Source organism: Kogia breviceps, chromosome 6 (assembly GCF_026419965.1).
Source record: "Kogia breviceps isolate mKogBre1 chromosome 6, mKogBre1 haplotype 1, whole genome shotgun sequence".
Taxonomy (NCBI): Eukaryota; Metazoa; Chordata; class Mammalia; order Artiodactyla; family Physeteridae; genus Kogia; species Kogia breviceps.
This window is the reverse complement of record NC_081315.1, coordinates 7,534,275-7,556,704: the sequence shown is the minus strand read 5'-3', so window position 1 is coordinate 7,556,704 and position 22,430 is coordinate 7,534,275. Positions and strand designations below refer to the sequence as shown.

Genomic DNA, 22,430 nt, shown 5'->3' with positions numbered 1-22,430 from the left:
ATTAATTAGTGATAGATCAGTGCTCACGCTCTGAAAAATCACCCCATCAGCAAGAGCCTCACTCCAGTAACTGCTTGTGAGAGTCAGCAAATCAATGACATCCATGCTTCTGGAAGTCTGCCAATCAGTGACAACCCCACATTTCAGGACAACAGCCAATCAGCAAGTGCCTCGTTCCAGTGGCCACACTAGCACATCTGGACTTTCTGAAAGTCCACCAATCCCTGAAAGCCAGGCTTCCCAAAACATTAACTCAGTAATACTGTGCCTTACGAGTACAGCTCTTCCTTGTGCAAAGGGGAAGTTCATCTTTTTTACCTCAGTTATTGAGTAGTTCACAAGTTTGCAACTCTTTCAACAGTTCAACCCCTGCTTTCAGCTAGTTATGAGTTCTTACTTGTGAATGACAAACACACCATCATGACCGTGATGTTATCAAATTCAATTTTCATTCCTTGCTGTGTGCTCTTTAATTTGTGCATATTTGAATCCCCAAATGCCAAAACGTAATATAAATTTTGTAATAAATTTTCTGATCAGTGAACATTGATTAAATGAGGAAAAAGTCCTTTGGAAATTCTCTGTACAATTCCCAATTGTTGATTTAATGTTTTAAAAATTATAGAAAGACAGATATAAATCAGTATAAAATAGTAACTAAATATAAAAAATGTAATTTCTTCAACTACTGCCAAAGATGTGATAAAATAATAAATTTTTATGGGACATTCAGATGAAGAAGATAAAATAATCACAGCAGAAGTTGTAATGGCTTTCCAGACTGGATATCGCCCACCTTCATCTCAAATAACTATTAGAATGTGCTGCTACCAGAAGTATTTTCTGATCCCCAAATTACAAATAAATTATCAGGGTGAAATCTATTACAACAATAAAAATATAATAGTTCCACTTATTGTTACAGAGCTTATGAAAAATCTAATGCCTTATCTTTTTATAACATAGCTATATATGCAAATAGCCATAATGCAGAAAACATGTTCCCTTTGTTTGTACAATTACTTTTCTCATGAAAAAGTGTTACTTATAAGGCTATTGTGAGTAAAATCTCTTCCAGATGAGACTTCAGAAGGGTTCTATTATTGTGTTAAGAGTTAATGAGAAAACTGTACTGCTTTTGGTGGCACAACCATGAACACAAATTCTGCTAGATATTTGCATGAAAGTGCAGACAATGTTTAGTCAAAGTTGAAGCAAACATGAATGTAAGGTGTTGGCTATCCTGCCATATTCTGCAAATGCTGTTCAAACAGCATCTAATGTCCTTTCTACTGACACTGAAGTCATTATCATGAAATTTTTCTCCTATTTCAGCATTTATATTGTTCAAACTGAGCAGTTAAAAAAGATTTTTGTGAGAACTGCCAAAAAGATAAATTAAGAAAACAATCCCACTTATAACTGCATAAGAAAGAATAAAATATCTAGGAATAAATTTAACCAAGGAGGGGAAAGACCTTTATACTGAAAACTATAAGACATTAATGGAAGAAATTGAAGAAGACACAAATAAATGGAAAAATATTTTCTGCTCATGGATTGGAAGAATTAATATTGTTAAAATGACCATCCTGCCCAAAGCAATCTACAGATTCCATGCAATCCCCATAAAAATTCTAATAGCATTTTCTACAGAAACAGAACAAACAATCCTAAAATTTGTATGGAACAGCAAAAGATCCCAAATAACAAAATCAACCTTGAAAAAGAAGAACAAAGCTAGAGACATCACACTTTCTGATTTCAATCTATAAAACAAAGCTACTGTAATCAAAACAACTTGGTAGTGGCATAAAAACAGACACATAGATTAACGGAACAGAGAGAGAGGCCAGAAATAAACCCATGCACATAAGGTCAAAAAACTTACAACAAAGGAACCAAAAATATACAATAGGGAAAGGACAGTATCTTCAATTAAAAATGTCAGGAAAATGGAAAGCCACATGGAAAAGAATGAAACTGGACCACTACCTTACACCATACATAAAAATTAACTCAAAATGGATTGAAGACTTGAATGTAAGACCTGAAACTATAAAACTACTAGAAGAAAACACAGATGGCAGACTCCTTGATGTCAGTCTTGGTGATGATTTTTTTAATCTGACACCAAAAACAAAGGTAAGAAAAGTAAAAATAAACAAGTTAAATTAAATCAAACTTAAAAGCTTCTGTACAAGAAAGGAGATCAGCAACAAACTGAAAAGGCAGCTACTGAATGGGAGAAAACAGTTGCAATATTAACCACATATATCTTATAAGGGGTTAATATTAAAAATAGATAAAGAACTCATACAGCTCAGGAGCAAAAAAAAAATCTGATTTAAAAATGGGCAGATATTCACACCCCTATGTTCATAGCAGCACTATTTACAAGAGCCAAGACATGGAAACAACCTAAATGTCCATCAACTGATGGATGGATAAAGAAGATGTGGTATATATATTATATATATATAATTTATACTCACACACACAATGGAATATTATTCAGTCATGAAAAAGAATGAAATAATTCCATTTGTAGGAACATGGGTGGACCTAGAGATTATCATACTAAGCAAAATCAGACAGAGAAAGACAAATACCATATTATATCACTTGTATGTGGAAATCTAAAATACAACACAAATGAACATATCTATGAAACAGAAACAGACTCACAGACATAGAGAACAGATGTTGTTGCCATGGTCGGGGGCGGTGGGGTGAGGATTGGGAGCGTGGGGTCAGCAGATACAAACTAGTATATATGGGATGGATAAACTACAAAGTCCTACTGCAGAGCACAGGGAACTGTATTCGGTATCCTCTGATAAACTATAATGGAAAAGAATATTAAATATATATATATAACTGAGTCAGTTTGCTGTACAGCAGAAACTAACAGAACATTGTAAATCAACTACACTTCAATAACTTTTTTTCTTTTGGGCTGCACCATGTGTCATGAAGAACTTCCTCAACCAGGGATTGAACTCATGCCCCCCCCACCCGCAGTGGGAGCACAGAGTCTTAACCAATGGACCACCAGGTAAATCCAATTTTTTTTTTAAATAAAATGGGCATAAGATCTGAATAGACGTTTTTCCAAAGAAGATGTACAGATGACCAACAGGTACATGAAAAGATACTTAACATCACTAATCATCAGAGAAATGGAAATCAAAATCATGTAAGATATCACCTTACACCTGTTAGAATGGTTTCTAGCAAAAAGACAAGAAATAACAAATGTTGGCAAAGATGTGGAGAAAAGGGGACACTTGTGCACTGGTGGTGAAAATGTAAACTGGTGCAACCACTATGGGAAACAGTATGGAGGTTCCTCAAAAAATTAAAAATAAAACTATCATATGACCCAACAATTCCACTTCTGGATATTTATTAGAAGAAAACGAAAATGCTAACTCAAAAAATGTAAGCATTCCCAAGTTCTTTGCAGCATTATTTAGCTAAGATGTGGAAATGACCCACGTGTCCACTGATGGATTAATGGATTAAAAAAACTAAATATATGTACATATATATGTGTATATATATATATGCACATACATATATATACACATACACACATACATACACACACATTGAAATATTGTTCAGCCATAAAAAATAAGGAAATTTTTCCATCTGCAACAACATGGATGGACCTTGAGGGCATCATGCTAAGTGAAGTAAGTCATACAGGGAAAGACAAATATCATAAGATCTCATTTATATGTGAAATTTTAAAAAACAACAACAGAAACAAATGAACAAAATCATGCTCATAGATACAGAAAATAGACTGTTGGTTGCCAGAGGCAAGGAGTGGGATATAAGTGAAAACAGTGAAGGGGGTCAAAACGTACAAACTTCCAGTTATAAAATAAATAAGTCATGAGGATGTAATGTTCAGCATACTGACTATTGTTAATAATACTGTATTGCATATTTGAAAGTTACTGAAGAGTAGATTTAAAAATCTTTCATTTTGAAATCAGCTATACTTAAATAAAATTTTAAAAAGTTTTCATTTTGAAAAATATGCACAATGATATTCATTGCTGTTTGTTGTATTAGCAAAAAATACAACAACTGAAACGTCCATCAGTAGGGGACTAGACAAATGAAGAATGATATAGTTATATGATGGGATAACTATGTAGCAGTTCAAAAGGAATGAACTAGAACTCTGCATATCAACATGGATAGATCTAAAAAAAAAATAGTTGGAAAAAAAAAAAGCAACTAGCAACCACTGATATGTTTTCTGTCCTTATCGTTTTGCCTTATCCAAAATGTTGTATGAATAAAATCACATCCCTAATGAGATCCCTAATCTCATATCCCACTACCTCCCAGACCAGTTCTGTAGAAAAACACAGACTAGGTCTAGACTGTAGAAGTGTTTAGATAGAGCTGCCACAACTGAACCTTCTCTGAATCTGAGCAACTACTCCCGGCTTCTAAGACCAGCTCTACATCTTCGGCTATCAATCACATTTAGGCAGCAGATTTTCAGAGAAAGGCACTGGGCTAGACTCCATGAGGGACACAGGTAATCTGCCATTACGGAAGCTCCATTCTTTGAACCATCAGTGGCATTTCTGTTAATTACCTATTATGGGACCGAATTTACAGGTCTTACCTATAGTATCTTTTAATATTACTTACATATTATTTATATATAAACTTTGCAGCACATATTTATTAATATAAATGTATTCATAAAATCATTCTACTTTTAATTGAGGCCACATCTCTCAATATCCAACAGCTTTGATAGTCAATCCTGCTCATTCAAAGTTTCCCTGTTTGCTAATTTACTAACTTGCTAACATTTATTTGTAACCCCCAATCAATATTCACAGTCATTCTATGGTCAATCGAGGACATGTACATGCACAGAGCATAAAAGAATTGAGTTGCCTTCTACGCAAATTCCTAGCTGAGGTCGAGCAAGGTAACAGCCTTCTTATGTCAACTCTCATACTATAAACGTGTCCTTTTTGGTCTGTTTAGTGCCACATTTTTGTATTTTGTGCTTTTTGTTGGTGATTTCATTGCTTACAATGGCTCCCAAGCATAGTGCTGAAGTGCTATCTAGTGTTCCAGAGCGCAGGAGAGGCTGTGATGCGTCATGTGGAGAAAATACATATGCCTTTTAAGTCTTTTGTCGTTTATCGTTATTCTTGTACTCTGTGCTCTTACGAAAAGCACCTCGTTGTCGAGGAGATTCATAGAAAGGCTATGGAAGCAGTTACAACCAGTTCCACCTCAAGATGCTGGCTATGCAAGGATTCCACCCATAACAACTCAAAACAAGAAGCTCTCCTGCCCTTGGGGCCCCTAGGTCAGGCATCCAGAGATTTTTACTCCCTGACAGGCAGAGTCGATGTCCCTACTCAGCCTTGAAGCAGTTACAGAAGACGGACCATTGCCCTTTTGCTTCCCATAAGAATATGGGAGTAAAATCTCTGAGAGGGAAATGAAACAGGAGGGAAGGGGGCAGGGCACAACCTTTGAAGAATGACATAGCCCAAGGACAAGACCTAAACTGATTAGAACCAAATGGGTCCAAGATGGAGGACAAGTCGACTGCCACTTGACCTTGAGCCTCAGTATACCTCACTGTAACACATCAGCAAGCTAAATGTCACACCCACAGGCGCCATGACAGTTCCAAAACTGACCGTAAGGATCAAAAAATGGGCGGTGGCCCAGTTCCTGGTAATCCCCGCCCCTTCCCTAAAGTAGCTGGAATACTCCGCCCCCTCATTAGCCTACGAAATTACCCACCCCTATAAAAACTGACAACCCCATACCCTGGTGCCTTTCTCACCTGCTGAGATGGCCCGCACTCTGTCCATGGAGTGTGTTTCTCTCTAAATAAATCCACTTCTTACCTATCAAAAAAAAAAAAAAAGAAAGAGAAAAAGTGGGTAGCTATTCCTTGCATGCTAAAGAGGACTAACTTTTATACTTTTCAGCAAATATTTGATTGGAATAGTTCTGTGTGGGCTATTGGTTTGAAGGGGCAATGGTAAGATTGCCCAGGCTTTGTTCTGCTAGGTTATTGGTACAATGGGGAATTCAGTTCAGATTAGTCTGTTCTGCCATAGTAAAGGATATATTTCCATCGTGACTATTAATCAGTTGTTAACAACACAGCAGTGTTAGGAGAGGATAGACTGTGCTGCTAAAATAAATAAGCCCCAAATTTGGGGGCTTAGTACAATAGATGCTTATTGTTGCTTGAGTCACAATTCAAAGCAGCTCTCCTATAGACAATGACCCAGGAACCCAGGCTGTTTCCATCTTATTTTTCTACCATCTTGCAGCTTCAATCTCACCCTGGCATGACCTATCTGAAGTTGGGGAAGGAAAGAAAAAGAGAGTGAAAAACTATGCTGGGTATTTTAGGAATCAGGCCTGGAAATAGTTCTTTACTTTTGTCCACATTCCACTGGCCAGGACCCAGTCGCAGGGCCAAACCAACTCCAAGGGAAACTGGGAAATGTGGAGGAACACGTGGATACCAAAGAGCAGGAATAATCTCTGCACAGACAGAGAAGATTCTCCAGCCTTCTTGCTGGAGAACCTCACATTTCTGCAGGGACCTGTATCCTGGTTGATTAGATATGGCTGAGGACACGTCTAGGTAGCTTTGGAAGCACTGTTTAACTCTCTATGCATGGTTGTTATGAATAAATATAATATTAATAAGCATTATATGTATATTATAGTTATTGTCTTTAGCAAAATATTTGAGGTCCTCCCTAAGACAATTTTGTTAACATCTTTATTGGAGTATAACTGCTTTACAATGGTGTGTTAGTTTCTGCTGTATAACAAAGTGAATCAGTTATACATATACATATGTCCCCATATCTCTTCCCTCTTGCGTCTCCCTCTCTCCCACCCTCCCTGTCCCTAAGACAATTTTAAAGATGGGACTAACAAGGAAGCAGGCCCACAGTGTGGATTACTCCTGCGTACATCTCATAGGACCTCGAATTAACGTTTTTCATGATGTGGCTCCCAGGTAACTTGAATCTGAATCACTTTGATTCAGACTGTTAAATCTAAATGTGTTTAAAATACAGATTTCAAGGAGCCACCTCTGACCTATTAAATCAAAATCTAACTAAGCGGAGCTCAGAAATCTGCATTTTAAGATGTTTCGTAGTTGATTCCTGTGAGCTCCGGTACTTGAGAGCCACTACCAACAGGAAAAGTCAACTGTCTTCCACCTGAAAGTGGGGTCTGCCTGTGACTGAGAAGTAAGCTCAGATCCAAGAGCCAATTTCAATCTTCTTTTCTAAATGAGAAGAGCCAAGCACAGCAGATTCTAGGATTTAAATTGTCATCATGCAGGCTGAGCCCAGATGATCGAGGCCAGAAAAGGAAGAAAGCAGGACAGGCTTAACTTGGACACCAAAACTCCTCAAAACTTTATTTTTGATGCGTGTGTGGCGGGGGGGGGGGGGGGGGGGGGGGATAAATCTCATCTCTGCAGCTTCCTTTCCCATTACGTTTTCTAATTCAACCCTTCCCTGCCCTTTAAGTGCTTACTGAGCGAAAGCCACCTACCTACCTAGCCTTTTTGCTAATATGAAATGATGTCATAATGTCCTCATCACAGGACCGCTCTGAGGAGTCCACAAGATATGTGTGTGGCGTGTTTAGCTCAGTCCCGGACACCCAGGAGGTTCCAGCAGTTACCAAAATCGAACAGAACCACTGACAGGCCTATGGCATTTCTGGGCTCTCAGAGTAATCCCACATGGGCCAGGAAACTGAAGGCCTTGATATATCATGACCCAAGGAAGGGTTGTAGATGGGTGGTACAGGTGTCCCCGGTAGGTATCTATGGCGTCCACCAGGAGATGAGCTAGGGATGCCAGGTCCCCCAGGCACACCGTGCCCTATGGAGGAGGGCCAGGGTAAATGATACGCAGGCCAGCTCCACCACTCCTACCACCCAGCACACCCACTCAGAGAAGGTTTTAAGCCAAATGTAAATCAGTGGATAACTCGCCTACATTTGCCTCTTACAGACATAGCCTTGGAGTCTCCTCAAACAACAAACCACCTATCAGTTCAGAAAATGACAGGGTTCAGTTTGAATGGGTCTATCTGCTCCCTCACAGGGATGTAGCCAGGAAGAAAGAGAGAGAGATAGAGAGAGAGAGAGAGAGAAGTACGGGATGTGGGTGGTAAAATGCCTAAAGCCACAGGAAGAATTATGCTATGATGTTTTGCATGAGCTATTATAAATTTAAATGAGCAAAGACTAACTAAGACAACTTCCCCTTTAATTTTGGTTCGTAAGATCTGAGCAAAGCTAAAAAGAAGACTGTTGGTTAGCATGGAAAAGAAAGATTCTTCCACAATATTAATGGAATGGTCACAGGAAAGGGAAAATAGCCTGCTGTGTTTTTCAAACTGTAGGTCACAACCCCCATTAGTGGATCATAAAATCAAGTTTAGTGTATTTTTCATGAAAGAATAGAACAGAGCATCATACATAGTAAGGGTATTTGAAAAAAATGATTCATATCCAATGGCTAATGACTTAACCATTCCTACATAATGGAAACTCCATAAATACCACTAAATCACAGGGTTCACAGAAGTTAGTGAAAAATCGAGGTCCTGGGAGGGTGGTACACCCAGGAAGGGCATGGAAGCTCCCTTCACCCCTTTCCCGTACCTTGCCTTATGCATTTCTGCTCTTTGGCTGCACCTGAGTTCGATCCTTTATAATTATAAATCAGTAAGTATGGTGCCTTCCTAAGTTCTGTGAGCAGTTCTAACAAATAATCAAACCTGAGGAGAGGGTCGTGGGAACCCCTGACTTATAGTTGTTCAGCCAGAAGTTATGGGAGGCCTGGGACTTGTGATTGGCTTCTATAGCGGGGTGAACTTATGAAAGTGAGCCCTTAATTTGTGGGATCTGATGCTAACCTCAGGTAATAGTGTCAGAATTGAATTGAATTGCAGGACGTCCAGCTGGTGTAGGAGAATTGGTTGGTGTAGGGAAAAACCTTGTTTTGTCAGTAAAAATAGCTCTGGAGTACCCTTTACCCAGTTTTCCCCAGCGGTAATATCCTACAAAACTGTAATACAATATCTCAACCAGGATATGGACTTTGATACACTAGCTGATCTTATTCAGATTTAGGTTTCTTTGTAGGTGCCAACTGGGGTTGATTAGTAATGGCTACAGTACAAGCTTGGAGGCTGCTTTGAGTCCTGATTTAGAGGAAGCAAATGTTCTCACAATTTTAGCAATGTCCACCCAGGATTGAGAGAGTGGTGACATGATTGCTACGAATGTGCTGACTTCTGCAATAAATGAACAAGATGTTTAAATTAAACATTTCGAGCTGGTGCTTAGTGAAGTAAAATATCTCTGTTTTTACTTATTATAATGTTTTAATGTACCAAGATGCAAAGAAAGAGTATAAAGTTATCTCTTCATCCTGAAATTATATGAGTAGTTCCAATGTATTTTTACGAGGATAACCTACTCACAGCAGAGAGAGCAAGCCTTCAAAAATCAACCATAAAGTTTTTCTTTGGGCCTCTTTGCGTAATTGAACTATTTTCATGTTACTGCCTGAATTACTGCTTTATGTTAAAGGACAAAGGCAACCTTAAATGGGAACATGTATTTGTTACATTTTTGTCTACAAATTCTGCACGAAATCATGAGATTCATCAACTCAATTGAAAGGTGAATGAAAGAATTTGGACAGAACAACCAATCTAAATAAATTTCTTTCTCAAAAGTCCTTTTTAAGTAGGCTTAACTATGAGGTAAGAGATTATAGGAACCATTGCTTTCAGGAAATGTAAATCTGATATTGGGCTTTCTCACATCAAACAGACTGAAGAGCTGCTTTTGAATGTCTGAGATTTACTGTTAAGAATGGCAGTTTTATATAGTGAAAATGAAGCATACCTTTGGTTATTTTTGTCTCAGCAAAATGCTATGTGAAGTTAAAAGAACTATCTATATAAAGCAGTGCCTGGCATATAATAAGTATGGGACACATGTCCCTTCCCTCGTGCATCTCCCTCCCTTCCAGGCTCCCTATCCCACCCCCCTAGGTGGTCACAAAGCACTGAGCTGATCTCCCTGTGCTATGCGGCTGCTTCCCACTATCTTTTTTACATTTGGTAGTGTATATATGTCCATGCCACTCTCTCACTTCGTCCCATCTTACCCATCCCCCTCCCTGTATCCTCAAGTCCATTCTCTAGGAGGTCTGCATCTTTATTCCCACCTGGCCCTAGGTTCTTCATGACCTTTTTTTTTTTTTAGATTCCATATATATGTGTTAGCATATGGTATTTGTTTTTCTCTTTCTGACTTACTTCACTCTGTATGACAGTCTCTAGGTGCATCCACCTCACTACAAATAACTCAGTTTCGTTTCTTTTTATGGCTGAGTAATATTCCACTGTATATATGTGCCACATCTTTATCCCTTCATCTGTAGATGGACACTTCAGTTGCTTCCATGTCCTGGCTACTGTAAATAGAGCTGCAATGAATATTGTGGTACATGGCTCTTTTTGAATTACGGTTTTCTCAGGGTATATGCCCGGTAGTGGGATTGCTGAGTCATATGGTAGTTCTATTTGTAGTTTTTTAAGGAACCTCCATACTGTTCTCCATAGTAGCTGTATCAATTTACATTCCCACCAACAGTGCAAGAGGGTTCCCGTTTCTCCACACCCTCTCCAGCATTTATTGTTTGTAGATTTTTTGATGGTGGCCATTCTGACTGGGGTGAGATGATATCTCATTGTAGTTTTGATTTGCATTTCTGTAACGACAAGTGATGTTGAGCACTCTTTCACGTGTCTGTTGGCAATCTGTATATCTTCTTTGGAGAAATGTCTATTTAGGTCTTCTGCCCAATTTTGGATTGAGTTGTTTGGTTTTTTTAATATTGAGCTGCATGAGCTCCTTGTAAAATTTGGACATGAATCCTTTGTCAGTTGCTTCATTTGCAAATATTTTTTTCTCATTCTGAGGGTTGTCTTTTCATCTTGTTTATGGTTTCCATTGCTGTGCAAAAGCTTTTATGTTTCATTAGGTCCCATTTGTTTATTTTTCTTTTATTTCCATTTCTCTAGGAGGTGGGTCAAAAAGGATCTTGCTGTGATTTATTTCATAGAGTGTTCTGCCTATGTTTTCCTCCAAGAGTTTGATGGTGTATGGCCTTACATTTAGGTCTTTAATCCATTTTGAGTTAATTTTTGTGTATGGTGTTAGGGAGTGTTCTCATTTCATTCTTTTACATGCAGCTGTCTAGTTTTCCCAGCACCACTTATTGAAGAGGCTGTCTTTTCTCCACTGTATATTCTTGCCTCCTTTATCCAAGATAAGGTGACCATATGTGCGTGGATATATCCCTGGGCTTTCTATCCTGTTCCATTGATTTATATTTCTGTTCCTGTGCCAGTACCATAGTGTCTTGATTACTGTAGCTTTGTAGTATAGTCTGAAGTCAGGGAGCCTGATTCCTCCAGCTCCATTTTTCTTTCTCAATACTGCTTTGGCTATTCAGGGTCTTTTGTGTTTCCATACAAATTGTGAACTTTTTTCTTCTAGTTCTGTGAAAAATGCCATTGGTAGTTTGATAGGGATTGCATTGAATTTGTAGATTGCTTTGGGTACTAGAGTCATTTTCACAATGTTGATTCTTCCAATCCAAGAACATGGTATATCTTTCCATCTATTTGTATCATCTTTAATTTCTTTCATCAGTGTCTTATAATTTTCTGCATATAGGTCTTTGGTCTCCTTAGGTAGGTTTATTCCTAGATATTTTATTCCTTTCGTTGCAATGGTAAATGGGAGTGTTTCCTTAATTTCACTTTCAGATTTTTCATCATTGGTGTATAGGAATGCAAGAGATTTCTGTGCAATAATTTTGTATCCTGCAACTTTACCAAATTCATTGATTAGCTCTAGTAGTTTTCTGGTAGTATCTTTAGGATTCTCTATGTATAGTATCATGTCATCTGCAAACAGTGACAGCTTTTCTTCTTCTTTTCCAATTCGTATTCCTTTTATTTCTTTTTCTTCTCTGATTGCTATGGCTAAAACTTCCAAAGCTATGTTGAATAATAGTGGTGAGAGTGGGCAACCTTGTCTTGTTCCTAATCTTAGTGGAAATGGTTTCAGTTTTTCACCATTGAGGATTATGCTGGCTGTGGGTTTCCCATACGTGACCTTTATTATGTTGAGGAAAGTTCCCTCTATGCCTACTTTCTAGAGGGTTTTTTTCATAAATGGGCATTGAATTTTGTTGAAAGCTTTCTCTGCATCTGTTGAGATGATCATATGGTTTTTCTCCTTCAATTTGTTATTATGGTATATCATGTTGATTGATTTGCATATACTGAAGAAGCCTTGCATTCCTGGGATAAAGCCCACTTGACCATGCTGTATGATCCTTTAATGTGCTATTGGATTCTGTTTGCTAGTATTTTGTTGAGGATTTTTGCATCTATGTTCATCAGTGATATTGGCCTGTAGTTTTCTTTGTGACAACTTTGTCTGGTTTTGGTATCAGGGTGATGGTGGCCTCATAGAATGAGTTTGGGAGTGTTCCTCCCTCTGCTATATTTTGGAAGAGTTTGAGAAGGATAGGTGTTAGCTCGTCTCTAAATGTTTGATAGAATTTTCCTGTGAAGCCATCTGGTCCTGGGCTTTTGTTTGTTGGAAGATTTTATTTTATTTTTTTGTGGTACACGGGCCTCTCACTGTTGTGGCCTCTCCCGTTGCAGAGCACAGGCTCTGGACATGCAGGTTCAGCAGCCATGGCTCATGGGCCTAGCTGCTCCGCGGCACGTGGGATCTTCCCAGACCAGGGCATGAACCCACGTCCCCTGCATCGGCAGGCGGACTCGCAAGCACTGCACCACCAGGGAAGCCCTGTTGGAAGATTTTTAATCAGTTTCAATTTCTGTGCTTGTGATTGGTCTGTTCATATTTTCTATTTCTTCCTGGTTCAGTCTCGGAAGGTTGTACTTTTCTAAGAATTTGTCCATTTCTTCCAGGTTGTCCATTTTATTGGCATAGAGTTGCTTGTAGTAGTCTCTCGTGTTCCTTTGTATTTCTGCAGTGTCAGTTGTTACTTCTCCTTTTTCATTTCTAATTCTATTGATTTGAGTCTTCTCCCTTTTTTTCTTGGTAAGTCTGGCTAATGGTTTATCAATTTTGTTTATCTTCTCAAAGAACAAGCTTTTAGTTTTATTGATCTCTGCTATCCTTTCCTTCATTTCTTTTTCATTTATTTCTAATCTGATTTTTATGATTTCTTTCCTTCTGCTAAATTTGGGGGGTTTTGTTCTTCTTACTCTAATTGCTTTAGGTGTAAGGTTAGGTTGTGTATTTGAGATGTTTCTTGTTTCTCAAGGTAGGATTGTATTGCTATAACCTTCCCTCTGAGAACTGCTTTTGCTGCATCCCATAGGTTTTGGGCCGTCGTGTTTTCATTGTCATTTGTTTCTGGGTATTTTTTGATTTCCTCTTTGATTTCTTCAGTGATCTCTTGCTTATTAAGTAGTGTGATGTTTAGCTTCCATGTGTTCATATTTCTTACAGATTTTTTCCTGTAATTGATACCTAGTCTCATAGAGTTGTGGTCAGAAAAGATACTTGATATGATTTCAATTTTCTTAAATTTACCAAGGCTTGATTTGTGACCCAAGATATGATCTATCCTGGAGAATGTTCCATGAGCACTTGAGAAGAATGTGTATTCTGTTGTTTTTGGATGGAATGTCCTATAAATATCAATTAAGTCCATCTTGTTTAATGTATCAATTAAATCTTGTATTTCCTTATTTATTTTCATTTTGGTTGATCTGTCCATTGCTGAATGTAGGGTGTTAAAGTCCCCTACTATGATTGTGTTACTGTCGATTTCCCCTTTTATGACTGTTAGTATTTGCCTTATGTATTGAGGTGCTCCTATGTTGGGTGCATAAATGTTTACAATTGTTATATCTTCTTCTTGGATTGAACCCTTGATCATTATGTGGTGCCCTTCTTTGTCTCTTGTAATAGTCTTTGCTTTAACGTCTGTTTTGTCTGATATGAGAATTGCTACTCCAGCTTTCTTTTGATTTCTATTTGCATGGAATATCTTTTTCCATCCCCTCACTTTCAGCCTGTATGTGTTCCTAGGTCTGAAGTGGGTCTCTTGTAGAGAGCATATATATGGGTCTTGTTTTTGTATCCATTCAGCTAGTCTAGCTCTTTTGGTTGGAGCATTTAATCCCTTTACATTTAAGGTAATTATCGATATGTATGTTCCTATTACCATTTTCTTAATTGTTTTGGGTTTGTTATTGTAGGTCTTTTCCTTCCCTTGTGTTTCCTGCCTAGAGAAGTTCCTTTAGCATTTGTTGTAAAGCTGGTTTGGTGGTGCTGAATTCTCTTAGCTTTTGCTTGTCTGTAAAGCTTTTAATTTCTCCGTAAAACCTGAATGAGGTCCTTGCTGGGTAGAGTAATCTTGGTTGTAGGTTTTTCTCCTTCATCACTTTAAATATGTCCTGCCACTCCCTTCTGGCTTGCAGAGTTTCGCTGAAACATCAGTTGTTAACCTTATGGGGATTCCCTTATGTGTTATTTGTTGTTTTTCCCTTGCTGCTTTTAATATTGATTCTTTGTATTTGATAGTTTGATTAATATGTGTCTTGGCGTGTTTATCCTTGGGTTTATCCTATATGGGACTCTCTGTGCTTCCTGGAGTTGATTAATTATTTCCTTTTCCATATTAGGGAAGTTTTCAACTATAATCTCTTCCTATATTTTCTCAGTCCCTTTCTTTTTCTCTTCTTCTTGGACCCCTATAATTCGAATGTTGGTGCATTTAATGTTGTCCCAGAGGTCTCTGAGACTGTCCTCAATTCTTTTCATTCTTTTTTCTTTAATCTGCTCTGCAGTAGTTATTTCCACTATTTTATCTTCCAGGTCACTTATCTGTTCTTCTGCCTCAGTTATTCTGCTATTGATCCCTTCTAGAGAATTTTAAATTTCATTTATTGTGTCGTTCATCACTGTTTGTTTGCTCTTTAGTTCTTCTAGGTCCTTGTTTAACATTTCTTGTATTTTCTCCATTCTATTTCCAAGATTTTGGATTATCTTTACTATCATTATTCTGAATTCTTTTTCAGGTAGACTGCCTATTTCATCTTCATTTGTTAGGTGTAGTGTTTTTTTGCCTTGCTCCTTCATCTGCTGTGTGTTTCTCTGTCTTCTCACTTTGCTTAACTTACTCTGTTTGGGGTCTCCTTTTCGCAGGCTGCAGGTTTGTACTTCCTGTTGTTTTTGGTGTCTGTCCCCAGTGGCTAAGGTTGGTTCAGTGGACAGTATAAGCTTCCTAGTGGAGGGGACTAGTGCCTGTGTTCTGGTGGATGAGGCTGGATCTTGTCTTTCTGGTGGTGTGTTTTGGGGTGTCTGTGGCCTTATTATGATTTTAGGCAGCGTCTCCGTTAATGGGTGGCGTTGTGTTCCTGTCTTACTAGTTGTTTGGCATAGGGTGTGCAGGCCTGTAGCTTGCTGGTCGTTGAGGGAAGCTGGGTCTTGGTGTTGAGATGGAGATCTCTGGGAGATTTTTGCCATTTGATATTACGTGGAGCTGGGAGGTCTCTTGTGGACCAGAGTCCTGAACTTGGCTCTCCCACCTCAGTGGCACAGCTGTGACGCCTGGCTGGAGCACCAAGAGCCTGTCATCCACACGGCTCAGAATAAAAGGGAGGAAAAACAGAAAGAAAGAAAGAAGAAGATAAAATAAAATAAAATAAATTTATTAAAATTAAAAATAAAAAAATAATTATTAAGAAAGAAATTTTTAAGTAATTTTAAAAAAACAAGAAAAAAACGGACAGACAGAACCCTAGGACAAATGACATAACACACTCACAAAAAGAGATAAAGGGAAAATATGTATATATATTGTTGCTCCCAAAGTCCACCTCCTCAGTTTGGGATGATTCGCTGTCTATTGATGGTGGAGATTTAATCCGCTGCCCCGAGGCTGCATGGAGAGATTTCCCTTTCTCTTCTTTCTTTGCGCAGCTCCCAGGGCTCAGCTTTGGATTTGGCCCCGCCTCTGTGTGTAGGCCGCCTGAAGGCATCTGTTCTTCGCCCAGACAGGACGGGGTTAAAGGAGCAGCTGATTCAGGGGCTCTGGCTCACTCAGGTCGGGGGGAGGGAGGGGTACGCATGCGTGGCGAGCCTGCAGTGTCAGAGGCGGTGTGACGTAGCACCAGCCCAAGGCGTGCCGTGTGTTCTCCCAGGGAAGCTGTCCCTGGATCCTGGGACCCTGGCAGTGGCGGGCTGCACAGGCTCCTGGGAGGGGCGGTGTGGACGGTGACCTGTGCTCTCACACAGGCTTCTTGGTGGCGGCAGCAGCAGCCTTAGCGTCTCATGCCCGTCTCTGGGGTCCGCGCTGATAGCCGCGGCTTGCGCCCGTCTCTGGAGCTCATTTAAGCCGCACTCTGAATCCCCTCTCCTGGCGCACCAGGAAACAAAGAAATGGTCTCTTGCCTCTTCGTCAGGTCCAGACGTTTCCCGGACTCCCTCCCGGCCAGCCGTGGCGCACTAGCCCCTTCAGGCTGTGTTCACGCCGCCAAGCCCAGTCCTCTCCCTGGGATCCGATTGAAGCCCGAGGCTCAGCTCTGAGCCCCGCCTGCCCCAGCAGGTGAGCAGAAAAACCTCCCGGCCTGGTGAGTGCCAGTCGGCACCGATCCTCTGTACAGGAATCTCTCCGCTCTGCCCTCCACACCCCTGTTGCTGCGCTCTCCTCCGTGGCTCTGAAGCTTCCCCCTCCGCCACCCGCAGTCTCCGCCCGCGAAGGGGCTTCTAGTGTGTGGACACCTTTCCTCCTTCACGGCTCCCTCCCAGAGGTGCAGGTCCCATCCCTATTCTTTTGTCTCTGTTTTTTCTTTTTTCTTTTGCCCTACCCAGGTACGTGGGGAGTTTCTTGACTGTTGGGAGGCCTGAGGTCTTCTGCCAGCGTTCAGTAGGTGTTCTGTAGGAGCAGTTCCACATGTAGATGTATTTCTGATGTATTTGTGGGGAGGAAGGTGATCTTCACATCTTACTCTTCCACCATCTTGAAGCTCCTCTCCTGCATTTTCTGTTGACTAATTCTGGATGCTTTTTGTGGTGCTTTCAGTTGGTCTAATTGGGAGCAGTAGTTGCTGGAATTAATTGTTTGGTTTTCTGGAAGGAGCTCATAATAGGGGACTCCCTTCCAGTCCCACCATATACACAACATCACCTTCTTTGGATGAAGACCGGCCTTTGGTGTGGTTGGTGGCGGTTCATTTCACTTGCCCCACAGTCTCTTCCGTTCCACATTATTAACTCTTCCAACACATTATTATACAGTGTCCACTTTCCATCACCCATCACAATTTGTTTTAAAAACGGGATCTTTTCATTACATTTAAGTAGAGAATTGCATGTGCAAACATGGTCAAAAGGGGTTTTTTTGCTTAGCTAATGTGGAAGCCAAACATCGAAGCGATGAACATAACCAAGCTGTTGCAAATGATTTTCAATGCTTGATTTGGATATTTTGAGTATATCAGCTATCTCCTGCATGGTATAACGTTGATTGTTCTCAATTATTGTTTGAATTTGATCGTTATCAACTTCAACTGTTCTACCCGACCATGGAGCATCGTCTAGCAAGAAATCTCCTGCGTGAAACTTCTCAAACCATTATTGACACTTTTGATCACTCACAGCACCTTCTCCATACACTGCACAAATCTGTTTTTTTGCATTCGGTTGTGTTTTTACCTTTCTTGAAATAATAAGGCATGATATGCTGAAAATGTTGCATTTTTTCTTCCATCTTCAATAGTAAAATGGCTACACAAAAATTCACCAATCCTGATAAGTCTTTTTTAAAATGCATGCTGATATGACAGCTGTCACATAAAATCTAACAAAATTGTTTTTTTTTGAAGTTTTAAAATTTATTTTTAGCTGTGTTGTGTCTTTGTTGCTGCTCAGGGGCTTTCTCTCATTGCGGCGAGCAGGGGTTACTCTTCGTTTTGGTAAGCGAGCTTATTGAGGTGGCTTCTCTTGTTGTGGAATGCGGGCTTCAGTGGTTGTGGCACGTGGGATCAGTAGTTGTAGCTCACGGGCTCTAGAGCGCAGGCTCAGTAATTGTGGCTCAGGGGCTTAGCTGCTCCATGGCATGTGGGATCTTCCTGGATCCAGGATTGAACCTGTGTCCCCTGAATTGGCAGGTGGATTCTTAACCACTGTGTCACCAGGGAAGTCCCAAACAAAATTATTTTGAATGAAGTTAAAGACAACTAAGTGCTACTAGAGCCATCTTATGGAAAAAACAAACAAACCTTTTGGCAAACCAAGTACTATTATTGTTATTAGGTTTTCCCCCATTTCTATAGAAAAGGTAATTACACATAAAATGTCCTGGCATCTAACTCTAACGTGATTCACATGGTAGATCCCACTGAGTGAAAGCCCATGGTAGTATTTTCCAATCTGCTGTCTCAACACCCTTTTTTCCAGCCCCCACCTCCTGTGACGACTACTTCTCCTACCACCTTGTGAGCATTAGTGAAATGCCCACCTCTACTGGGACTGTGGCCCTCCTGTGTTCTGGTGTGGAGGTGGCAACAGGAGCAGATTGGTAGACAGAATAGATGTGGGCACCAAAACAGTGGCCATGGAAATTACAGCAAATTGACATGCACACATGCAGAATGTTCAGAAGAGACTGTACTGTACCAAAGACCATTGCAAATTAAACTATTTCTATCTAAAATTAAAACACTGTCAAAGTTAGAAAACATAAATAGGGGAGACCTTCAAGATGGCAGAGGAGTAAAATGTGGAGATCACCTTCCTCCCCACAGATACATCAGAAATACATGTACATGTGGAACAACTCCTACAGAACACCTACTGAACGCTGGCAGAAGACCTCAGGCCTCCCAACAGTCAAGAAACTCCCCACGTACCTGGGTAGGGCAAAAGAAAAAAGGAAAAACAGAGACAAAAGAATAGGGATGGGACCTGCACCTCTGGGAGGGAGCCATGAAGGAGGAAAGGTTTCCACACACTAGAAGCCCCTTCGTGGGCGGAGACTGCGGGTGGCAGACGGGGAATCTTCAGAGCCGCGGAGGAGAGCACAGAAACAGCCACAGGGTGCGGAGGGCAAAGCAGAGAGATTCCCACACAGAGGATCGGTGCCGCCCAGCACTCACCAGCCCGAGAGACTCGTCTGCTCACCCGCCGGGGTGGGCGGGGGCTGGAAGCTGAGGCTCGGGCTTCAGAGGTTGGATCCCAGGGATAGGACTGGGGTTGGCTGTGTGAACACAGCCTGAAGGGGGCTAGTGCACCACAGCTAGCTGGGAGGGGGTCCAGGAAAAGGTCAGGAGCTGCCTAACAGGCAAGAGAGTACTGTTTTGGGGTTCAAAGCACCACCTAAACGAGCTCCAGAGACAGGCATGAGGCACTAAGGCTGCTGCCACCAAGAAGCCCATGTGCGAGCACAGGTCATTCTCCCTACCTCCCCTCCCGGGAGCCTCTGCAGCCCGCCGCTGCCAGGGTCCTGTGATCCAGGGACAACTTCCCCAGGAGAACGCACGGCGCGCCTCAGGCTGGTGCAACGTCACGCTGGCCTCTGCCGCCACAGGCTCGCCCCACATCTGTACCCCTCCCTCCCCCTGGCCTGAGTGAGCCAGAGCCCCCGAATCAGCTGCTCCTTTAACCCCGTCCTGTCTGAGCGAAGTGCAGACCCTCAGGCGACCTACACGCAGAGGCGGGGCCAAATCCAAAACTGAACCCCGGGAGCTGTGCGAACAAAGAAGAGAAAGGTAAATCTCTCCCAGCGGCCTCAGGATCAGTGGATTAAAGCTCCACCATAAACGTGATGTACCTGCATCTGTGGAATACCTGAATAGACAACAAATCATCCCAAAATTGAGGCAGTGGACTCTGTGAGCAACTGTAGACTTGAGGTTTTCTTTCTGTATCTAATTTGTTTCTCATTTTATGTTTATCCTACTTTATTATTTAGAGTTTATTATCATAGGTAGATTTGTTTATTGGTTTGGTTGTTCTTTTCCTCCTTATATATATATATATATATATATATATATATATATATATATATATTTCCTTTGTGTATGTGTATGTTTCTTTGTGTGATTTTGTCTGTATAGCTTTGGTTTTACCATTTGTCTTAGGGTTCTATATGTCTGTATATTTTTTTGGTTTGTTTTCTTTTAGTATAATTTTTCTCACTTATTATCATTCGTGGATTTGTTTTTTGGTTTGGATCCTCTCTTCTTTCTTTCTTTTTAAAATTATTTTTAAATTTTTAATAATTATTTTTTATTTTATTAACTTTATTTTATTTTATTTTTTCCTTTCTTTCTTTCTTTTTTTTCTCCCTTTTCTTCTGAGCTGAGTGGCTGACAGTGGCTTGGTGCTCTGGCCGGGTGTCAGGCTTGGCCTCTGAGATGGGAGAGCCAAACTCAGGACATTGGTGCACAAGAGACCTCCCAGCTCCACGTAATATCAAATGGCAAAAATCTCCCAGAGATCTCCATTTCAACATTAAGACCCAGTTCCACTCAATGACCAGCAAGCTACAGTGCTAGACACCCTATGCCAAACAACTAGCAAGACAGGAACACAACCCCATCCATTAGCAGAGAGGCTGCCTAAAATCATAATAAGGTCACAGACACCTCAAAACACACCTCCGGATGTGGTCCTGCCCACCAGAAAGACAAGGTCCAGCCACATCCACCAGAACACAGGCACTAGTCCCCTGCACCAGGAAGCCTACCCAACCCACTGACCTAACCTTAGCCACTGGGAGCAGACACCAAACACAATGGGAACTTCAAACTGACAGCCTGCGAAAAGGAGACCCCAAACACAGTAAGTGAAGCAAAATGAGAAGACAGAGAAATGCACAGCAGATGAAGGAGCAAGGCAAAAATCCACCAGACCTACCAAATGAAGAGGAAATAGGCAGTCTACCTGAAAAAGGATTCAGAATAATGATAGTAAAGATGATCCAAAATCTTGGAAATAGAATGGAGAAAATACAAGAAACGTTTAACAAGGACCTAGAAGAACTAAAGAGCAAACAAACAGTGATGAACAACACAATAAATGAAATTAAAAATTCTCTAGAAGGAATTAATAGCAGAATAACTGAGGCAAAGAACAGATAAGTGGCCTGGAAAATAAAATAGTGGAAATAACTACTGCAGAGCAGAAGAAAAAAGAATGAAAAGAATTGAGAACAGTCTTAGAGACTGTGGGGTTTATCCCAGGAATGCAAGGATTCCTCAATATATGCAAATCAATCAATGTGATTAACCATATTAACAAACTGAAGGAGAAAAACCATATGATAATCTCAACAGATACAGAAAAAGCTTTTGACAAAATTCAGCACCCATTTATGACAAAAACCCTCCAGACAGTAGGCATAGAGGGAACTTACCTCAACATAATAAAGGCCATATATGACAAACCCACAACCCACATAATTCTCAATGCTGAAAAACTGAAACCATTTCCTCTAAAATCAGGAACAAGACAAAGTTGTCCACTCTCACCACTATTATTCAACATAGTTTTGGAAGTTTTAACCACAGCAATCAGAGAAGAAAAAGAAATAAAAGGAATACAAATTGGAAAAGAAGAAGTAAAGCTGTCACTGTTTGCAGATGACATGATACTATACATAGAGAATCCTAAAGATGCTACCAGAAAACTACTAGAGCTAATCAATGAATTTGATAAAGCAGCAGGATACAAAATCACTGCACAGAAATATCTTGCATTCCTATACACTAACAATGAAAGATCAGAAAGAGAAATTAAGGAAACACTCCCATTTACCATTGCAAAAAAAAGAATAAAATACCTAGCAATAAACCTACCTAAGGAGGAAAAAGACCTGTATGCAGAACACTATAAGACACTGATGAAAGAAATTAAAGATGATACAAACAGATGGATAGATATACCATACACTTGGATTGGAAGAATCAACATTTTGAAAATGACTCTAGTACCCAAAGCAATCTACAGATTCAATGCAATCCCTATCAAATTACCAATGGCATTTTTCACAGAACTAGAACAAAAAATTTCACAATTTGTATGGAAACACAAAAGACCCCGAATAGCCAAAGCACTCTTGAGAAAGAAAAATGGAGCTAGACGAATCAGGCTCCCTGACTTCAGCCTATATCACAAAGCTACAGTAATCAAGACAGTATGGTACTGACACAAAAACAGACATATAGATCAATGGAACAGGATACAAAGCCCAGAGATAAATCCACTCACAGCTGGTCACCTTATT

The 22,430-nt window shown here is 40.3% G+C and overlaps 1 protein-coding gene across 2 annotated transcripts in view; it reads right to left on the bottom strand.

The window, feature by feature from the left end:
* DSPP (dentin sialophosphoprotein) overlaps positions 1-22,430 on the bottom strand; it is a 74,999-nt gene that overhangs the window by 19,310 nt on the left and 33,259 nt on the right. For both annotated transcript variants that reach the window (XR_010840954.1, XM_059067508.2), the window contains exon 2: positions 5,852-5,915. The gene's annotated coding sequence lies outside the window, so the exon portion shown is untranslated. The remainder of the gene's footprint in view (positions 1-5,851; positions 5,916-22,430) is intronic.